Genomic DNA, 8,500 nt, shown 5'->3' with positions numbered 1-8,500 from the left:
TCCCCCTTTCCCTTAAAAACAGTGTTTTCAAGCTGATGTTATATCCGCTTTTCCAAGGCGAGATATCCCGGATCCATATGTTTTCTTGTGACCTTCACCCAAAACAGGATGGTTTGTTTTTGTACTGCACTCGAGATGCTTGTAAGTATGTGTGTGTGTGTGTGTGTGTGCGTGCGTGCGTGCGTGCGTGCGTGTGTGTGTGAGAGAGAGAGAGAGAGAAACAGAGAGAGACAGAGAGAGAGAGAAACTGTGTATGTTCATTTTTGTGCAAGCATTTGTGTGTGAAAATGTGTGTTTTCAAGCTGATGTTATATCCGCTTTTCCAAGGTGAGATATCCCGGAGCCATATGTTTTCTTGTGACCTTCATCTAAAACAGGATGGTTTGTTTTTGTACTGCACTCGAGATGCTTGTAAGTGTGTGTGTGTGTGTGTTTGTGTGTGTGTGTGTGTGTGTTTGTGTGTGTGTGTGTGTGCGTGCGTGCGTGCGTGTGTGTGTGTGTGTGTGTGTGTGTGTGTGTGTGTGTGTGTGTGTGTGTGTGTGTGTGTGTGTGTGTCTGTGCGTGAGAGAGAGAGAGAGAGAGAGAGAGAGAGAGAGAGAGAAACTGTGTGTGTTCATTTTTGTGCAAGCATTTGTGTGTGAAAATGTGTGTGCGTGTGTGTGTGTGTGTGTGTTTGCGTGCGTGCGTGCGCGCGTGTGTGTGAGTGTCTGTGAAGGAGAGAGAGAGTGTGTGTGTGTGTGTGGGTGTGTTCATTTGTGTGCAAGCATTTGTGCCGTGTAAAAAATATGTGTGTGTGTGTGTGTCAGTGTGTGTGTGTACGTGCGGGTGTACGGCTATATCATTGTAATGCACATGCTCTCTTAACGTGCTCTTCACTTACTGATTTTAGCGTATTTGTATTTCATTGTTATTGTTAGCGCACGTCGAACAGTGAGTTTGTGTACTTGTCCTGAATCTTGAGTCTGTTGACTGTCAGTAGAATTCAGGCCTCTCTCTCTCTCTCTCTCTCTCTCTCTCTCTCTCTATCTATCTATCTATCTATCTATCTCGCTCTTAAGGGGTTAAGAGTAAGGTATATTCCAGCCAGATATTTCCGACAACCTTGTACATTCAAGTTGTGTTTATTGATGTCGTCCAAAAGGCAAAATGATGTATGGAATTTGTCCATTTTCCTGCACAAAGCGTTTAAATTTTGAGAAATTGCAACCTCATAATATGTTTTGCAAATGTATCTGTGTTTCATGTGATTTCATGTGATTTTGGTTTTCTCGTGTTTATTCAAACAAATGTGACGTAACAAATGTTGTTTGTGTACCCCTTCATAGGGGCTATGGCCTGATGAATAAATCATCCGTATCCGTATCTCTCTCTCTCTCTCTCTCTCTCTCTCTCTCTCTCTCTCTCTCCCTCCCTCTCTCTCTCTCTCTCTCTCTTATATCTGTTTTCTTATTTTTCTTGCATTTTCTCTTCTTTCTCTTCAGATGGCTTTATGTAAAAACGCAGCTGGTGCTGTTCAGCTACCGTGTGGAGGGAAACAACTTCTTTCAGAGAAAGAGACAGAGGGAGGAGGGGGGTAAGGAGAGAGAATGGGAGAGAAAGAGATAGGGACACCGAACACTGAATCGTTGTAATGACTTAGACCAACAGCCCCTATCATAACAGATGCAAACAAAACACATCTGCGATAAAATTCGACAACAAAATATAACTGTTAGCATGGATGGTGGATACCAGTATTAACTCTGCACTCAACTCGTATCCATCCCTGTCTCTTCCTTTGGTTTCCCACCACCCAACACTCAACATATACATCTTTGCATTCGCATTCCTTTTCACGTAAGCATATACACACGTGCTGTCACATCAGCAGAAGGCACATAAAGTACAATAACTATTTGATATGATTGAAATTATTGACATTTTGTGGATAGTCAAGGCTCTAAAGAGAGAGACAAAGACAGAGCATTAACTAAACCATAATTTTCTTCTACTGAACGCACAGTGAGTGAATTTAACCGAAGGCTTGATATCGAGAGATGGGGAGAGAGAAAGAGAGACAGAGGGAGAGAGTTGAGAGCGAGGGAGAGCAAGAGTTGATGGTGGGCTCGCGAAAACCACACTCCAGTCAAGTAGCCACTTATTCTCTAGGATCTGCGAACCGGATCCAAAAATTTAATTAATAAGTTCCCCTGTGACCTTCACCTGCAGCAGGATGTTCATGGTTGCACTCGTGCATGTGTGTGTGTGTGTGTGTGTGTGTGTGTGTGTGTTTGTGTGAAGAAACATCGGCTATAAAGATCAGACCGCCGGGCAGCTGAGATCGAGTGTTCGTTCCCCTCCACACGTCTACGACCAGGGACTGTTTCTTGGCAAACACCACTGAGGTAAGATAAGTCAACAACAACAGAAAACTCTAAGTGACTGCAACTTGGCAAGATGATTTTTTATGGCAGTTTTTAATGAGCCCAGAAACACGTGTCTGGTGGAGCTTCAAAAGCTATGTTTATATGATAAAATCGAATAGTGTCACAAGCGATTGATTGACAGGTTGTTACAGAGTGCCACAATCTGATTTCCTCGTGCAGGGGAATTCAAGTGCTTTTGTTTTATTTGCACATGTTTTTTGTACTGGTCAGTGAGTATATATTTCTCTGCCCTGTTTAACTGGCTAGCGACACAGTCTGTCGCAGAGGCTTGGAAGGAAAAGGTCTCGCAGTTGGTGCTCTGTGGTTCTGGCCTACAGGTAATTACATATTAGTTATTTTTCATAAGAGTTTAAAGATATGGTTAGTCTTTTTGTGTAAGCATGTTTTTATGTACCGTAAATGTAGTTAATATTTGTTGTGCATATTTTGGTGGAACTATGCTTTGCGATATATTGTGTAAATTTGGCTACACCGCAAATTGACCAAAGGGCAGATTGTTCTCTGTACATATAATCGCTAACATGAAGAGCAAAGGCAGTTTTAAATTAAGCTATCTTTATATTTCTAAATGTTGAGAAACGTGGGCATGTTGTTTCATAATAACCTGGGAATCATTGTTAAATATTCCGTTCTCCTAAGACACGTCGGAAAGAACCAAGAAATTTGTGTGTGCAGCACAAGACCCGAGGTGATATGTGTGTTGACTGTTCAGTTCGTGGACCCTCAAAAACATTGAACAGAAGTCAGCATTCCCCACTCAAAATCGGTTGCCTGCGTTTGTGTGTGTGTGTGTGTGTGTGTGTATTATTTGCTTGTTAAGCAGAACAATTTGTGAATCTTTTTTTGTTAGATAATATAGGCTCAGGGGCAATACCTTGTGTCTGTTTTGTTTACGGAAGAGTGCGGGAGAATGAGACTGAACTCGCATGTGAATGTTTGTTGCCTCCCTTTAGTCTAGTCTGTCTCTCACTCTCTTGCGTAACACAGGTACAGTGTTTGATACTGAAAATGCTATTCTAATAGATGGGCGTGGTGCTGATGTCAGGCGCACACAACTGTAGGACTTGGCCAGCAAGCTACATCTATATATATGATAGTCAGTCGTGTCCGACTATGACCATCAGAACAACAGAGGAGGCAACTGCTGTACAGACTATTTGGGCTAGAATTTGATTGCGGTGGAGAGTGTCTTGCCCAAGTTACATCCCCACTCTATCGGCAAAGGTTTTAGGACAATCGGTGTTGGGATGGTTCCCAAAGGCCAACTAGCCCCCAAGGCTGCAGCACTAAGAGCCAGTGCAATTTTGCCACCTAGCTTGAGAGTCATGGTCCAGAAAAGACTGGGCTGTAAGTGATTTCGCATTGCATTGGAGAAACCATTGATAATACAGCTCTCACTTTCCTGTTGGCCCAGCTGTAAACTTATGTCAGCTACATCTGGAGTGGTATTAACGCGTCCAGGAAAGCGCGAAAGAATCTGAACGCGCAGTTTCGAATCCCACACTCGTCAGTATCACCCCACCTCCCTCATCTAGACCTTGGATAGAGCACTGGACGCTGGTCATTCTAATGAGCTGATAAACCGAGGTCCCGTGTGTGGCGCACACTCAGGGCATGTGAAACAACTTGCAACAAAGGTGTTGCCTCTGGCAAAATTCTGTGGAAAAATCCACTCTGATAGGAAAGCAAATATACTTGCAGACAGTTTGTGTTTGATATGGGTGGCGCTGCACTGTGGCGCGGTGCTGTCCCATGGGAGAGCAGTCAGAATTTTACACAGAAAGAAAACCTGTTGTGACAATGTAATACAATACAATAAATCCTACTTAGAATGTTTAAACACACACACACACACACACACACACACGCACGCACGCACGCGCAGCACACACACACACACACACACACACTGAATGGCTTTGGAATTGTTTTCATCTGCAGTGATCAGTTATTATTATCATTATCATTATTATTATTATTATCAGGAGGAGTAGTAGAAGTAGTTGATTTATTTATTTATTTATTTTTGTATTTATTCTATTGGATGGATATAACATTTCATGCTTTGACTTGTCTTCACAGTTCACAGAAGTGCCAAGTTCGTTCACGAGTAAAGAAAGCTGCAACATGAGATTCTCACGGTTCCTCTATCTGCTTGCCCTTCTGCTTGCTTTGGACGCATCTGGTGGGTTGTGAATTTGTTTGTTGCTCTCTATCTATCCCCCCCCCCCCCTCTCTCTCTCTCTCCATCTCTCGTTGTTGACGTGTACGTTGTACCATACACTGCCAGTGTCAGCGTTAGTGACACACCTCTGCCACTGAGGAAGGTAGCAGAATGGTTAAGACACTAAACTGCCAAAAAAGTCTGAGGGTTCGAATCCCGCTCTCGCCCTTTCTCTCATCTTTGACTGGAAAAGTAAAACTGAGCGTGTAGTCAATCGGATGAGACGATAAACCGAGGTCCCGTGTGCAGCACGCAATTGGCGCACTGAAACTGAAACCCATGGCAACGTGAGTGTTGTCCTTTTGAAAAAGTATGCAGAAGAAATCTATTCTTATAGCTTCAAAAATATATAAGCATGCACTCAAGGCCTGACTAGCGTATATGGATTTGTCCGAACGCAGTGTCGCCTCATTGAGAAACTGAAACAGAAACTGACCTGCTACTGAGCACGAGTCTGATGACAAATATTAATGTTTTTGATGCTGCTGGAAATATTCGCGTGGTCAACAGTGTTACTTTCGACTGAATCAATTTTCGGTATTTTCGTTTTGTTTTGTTTTAATTACAAGATTTCCATTTAATTTCCATTTTTTGTTCCTGTGATTGTATTTGTCTTGTGGAAATGTTCCATGAAAATATTTCACCTGACAGATTCCCAGATCTCAGTGATAAGTGAGCCCGCTGTTAATTTATCCAAAGAAGGTAGATATCCTGGTGGTGTTTTGTGCTCATTTAAAGAAGAAGAAAAAAAAAAGAAAACTTGAAAATGATCTCAGAAAAGTATATGTGAATTTTCAAAATGTTCTTTCACATTCATTGTTGATAAATCATGTTTGTGTTTTGTATACAAGCAGAGGGCAGGGCTCTCCAGTCTGTACTCTTGCTGATATTGATAATGGATCACTACTCTGGAAGACCGTCTGAATGAATGAATTATCACCTTAGGTGACTAAGACGCCCCCGTGTTGTTTGACGCGTGTGGTAGTCAGAGCGCTCCATTCTCTGCCGTTCTCAGCCAGTTTGCTGCTGGTCATATTTTCGTCATCTGAAACTTTTTGAACTGTTTTCACTGCTAGCTGATAATGCCATTCTAATGTCTGAAACTTTCTGTTGCATTGCAAAACTAGTTAAATAGCCTAAAAAGCGATGCAGTTGCTGTGGACTTTTAAAACGTTCATTCACTGAAAAGTAATGGCATTGTGTTTTGAAAAGGATTGATCAGCAGATCAGCAGAGGAAGCTGGAGCGATGATGAAATGCCTGCTGTGAATGTCTTTGAATATCTTAACATATGTTTTTCATCAAATTTAATTTCACGGCTGTTTTTCAAAATAGCAAGCCTGTAAAAGAATGCTTTATTGTGTATCTTGCAAAACAACAACAAAAACTGTCCATGCTTGATAAATCTTTGAAAGTATTCTTGAAACTCTTAGGTAATTAAAATTACACAACATTATTCAGTATGCTGCTGAAATAGGGATTTGGAATAAGCAGCCGAAGAGTGAAAATGTAAATTTTAGGTTTTGAAACGAATTTAGGGGTAGACAGATGTACACCAAAGACGCGCGCGCGCGCGCGCGTGTGTGTGTGTGTGCGCGCGCGCGCGCGTGAATTGCCCACTGGAAATATGTTTTCGTTAACAAATTTAAATGCAACAACCACTGTCTGTCTATTGAAGCTGGGCGGTTAGATTGAATTCCAAGAGAATACCGTATTTGTAAAAATGAAAAATGTGACTTGAATACTGCTGGTGATGAATTTCATTATATAATGGAGTGTCCAAATTTGTGTGATATTCGTAAAAGATTATAACCGGATAAATGTGTATGCCCAAAGTCATGTTCAGGAATGAGGCTTGAAATGAATATATATGCATGTTTGCTCAAGAAAATGTCAATATCTCTCTCTCTCTCTCTCTCTCTCTCTCTCTCTCTCTCTCTCTCTCTCTCTCTCTCTCCTAAGAATTGTTGGCAAATGACAAGAAGCCAACCCCCATGACAAAGGTAACGTTTTCATCGCAAATAAATGTGACTTCCTATGCATTCTCACTGCGCCGTCTATACTGGAGATATATAGAAGACCTCATCACAGACACCCCAGGCCAAACTGCACCGAAAAAAAGTTCTGGAGCTTTATTAAAGCAAGAAGGACTGAGGGCTCTGGCGTCTCTGCTCTCAAAGATGCAGGAAGGCTTATCACTGACTCAAAGGAACAAGCTCAAGTCCTGAAAAAACAGTTCCAGTTTTTCTTCAGCTGCAAGGAAGACATCACAGCCGATGACTTTAACCAACGATGTCGCTTACCACCTGAACTACCCCACTACCCCACATGCAGAGACATCAACATCATAGAGGAAAGAGAAAGAAAGCTGCTTCTCAGACTGAACCACAACACAGCCTGTGGACCTGATGGCATCACAACCAGGCTCCTGAAGACAGTTGCTGAGGAGATTGCTCCAGCCTTCACCCTGCTCTTCCGCAGTTCCTTCAACACTGGAACACTGCCACACGACTGGAAGCAGGCATACATCGCACCTGTCTTTAAGAAAGGAGAACGTTACAAGGCAGAGAACTATCGACCAGTCTCCGTCACGTGTGTAGCTTGCAAAATGATGGAGCACATTGTCACCAGCCACATCATGACGTACCTGGAGAGCAATGGCATCCTCTGCCCAGAACAGCACAGCTTCCGAAGAGGACGATCTTATGAAACAGCTGCTCGGCTATATTGACGAAACCACAACTGAGCTGGAAAAAGGAAACCAAGTTGACACAATTGTCCTCGACTTCTCCAAGGTCTTTGACAAGGTCAGCCACACCCTGCTTGTCCATAAGTTACAGCGCTATGGAATTAGAGGTCAGCTGAACACATGGATCAAAAGCTTTGAGGACAGGCAGCAAACAGTTGTGGTGGAGGGAGTCACCTCAGAATACATTCCAGTCAACTCAGGTGTTCCCCAGGGCTCGGTCCTCGGCCCTTGTCTCTTCCTTCTCTACATCAATGACCTCCCAAATACCATCAAATCTAAGGCCAGATTATTTGCAGACGACACCATGTGCAAGAAAATAATCAAGAGGGAAGCTGACCAGCAAACACTCCAAGAAGACCTAGTTTCCCTTTCCATCTGGGAGAAACAGTGGGCCATGCAATTCCACCCGCAAAAGTGCTCCAGCTTGAGTGTCAGTAGAAAGAGGAAAAAGATCGCACCAAACTACTAACTCCATGGCCATCCGCTTGAAAACGTCAACACCACAAAATATCTTGGTGTGAACATCCAAGATCACATACGCTGGGGATCCCACATCAATTATACAACCAACAAAGTCAACAAGATCTCAGGCTTTCTCCGGCGCAACTTGAAGATAGGAAACAAGAAGAAAAAGGAAACTGCGTACAAAACCCTTGTTCGACCTATCCTTGAGTATGCTGCATCTGTGTGGGATCCCTATTCAGCCAGTGACATCCAGGCCATAGGAAAGGTCCAGTGCCGAGCAGCAAGATGGGTCACAAACCGCCATCGACAGACTTGTGTCAGCTCCATCCTTTGCTCCCTCAACTGGTACCCTTTACAAGTCAGACTGGAAAATATCGCCTGGAGATGTTTTACAAGTTCCACAATGGTCTCATCTCCATCAACTCAGTTTACCTATCAACATTATCAGACAGCAGGCTGAGCTCCAGGAAAAACACCTGCAACTACGGCATACCTGCCTGCAGGACGCAGTACAAACAGATGTCTTTCTTCCCCCGTACCATCCCGGAATGGAATACACTGCCCCAGGAGGTTGTCACAGCCGTGTCGCTGGACTGCTTCAAGTCTAGACTCGCCTCCTGCCTGTCACACAACAGAG

The 8,500-nt window shown here is 43.3% G+C and overlaps 1 long non-coding RNA gene across 1 annotated transcript; it reads left to right on the top strand.

Moving 5' to 3' along the window:
- The first annotated feature begins 217 nt into the window (after positions 1-217).
- On the top strand, positions 218-4,553 carry LOC143300368 (uncharacterized). Its single transcript, XR_013057638.1, has 4 exons — positions 218-327; positions 1,482-1,573; positions 2,281-2,384; positions 4,509-4,553. It is a non-coding gene; the product is annotated as an uncharacterized LOC143300368 (long non-coding RNA).
- Positions 4,554-8,500: the final 3,947 nt, after the last annotated feature.

This window comes from Babylonia areolata, chromosome 26, assembly GCF_041734735.1.
Source record: "Babylonia areolata isolate BAREFJ2019XMU chromosome 26, ASM4173473v1, whole genome shotgun sequence".
NCBI classification, from domain to species: Eukaryota; Metazoa; Mollusca; class Gastropoda; order Neogastropoda; family Buccinidae; genus Babylonia; species Babylonia areolata.
This window is presented reverse-complemented; position numbering and strand designations above follow the sequence as displayed.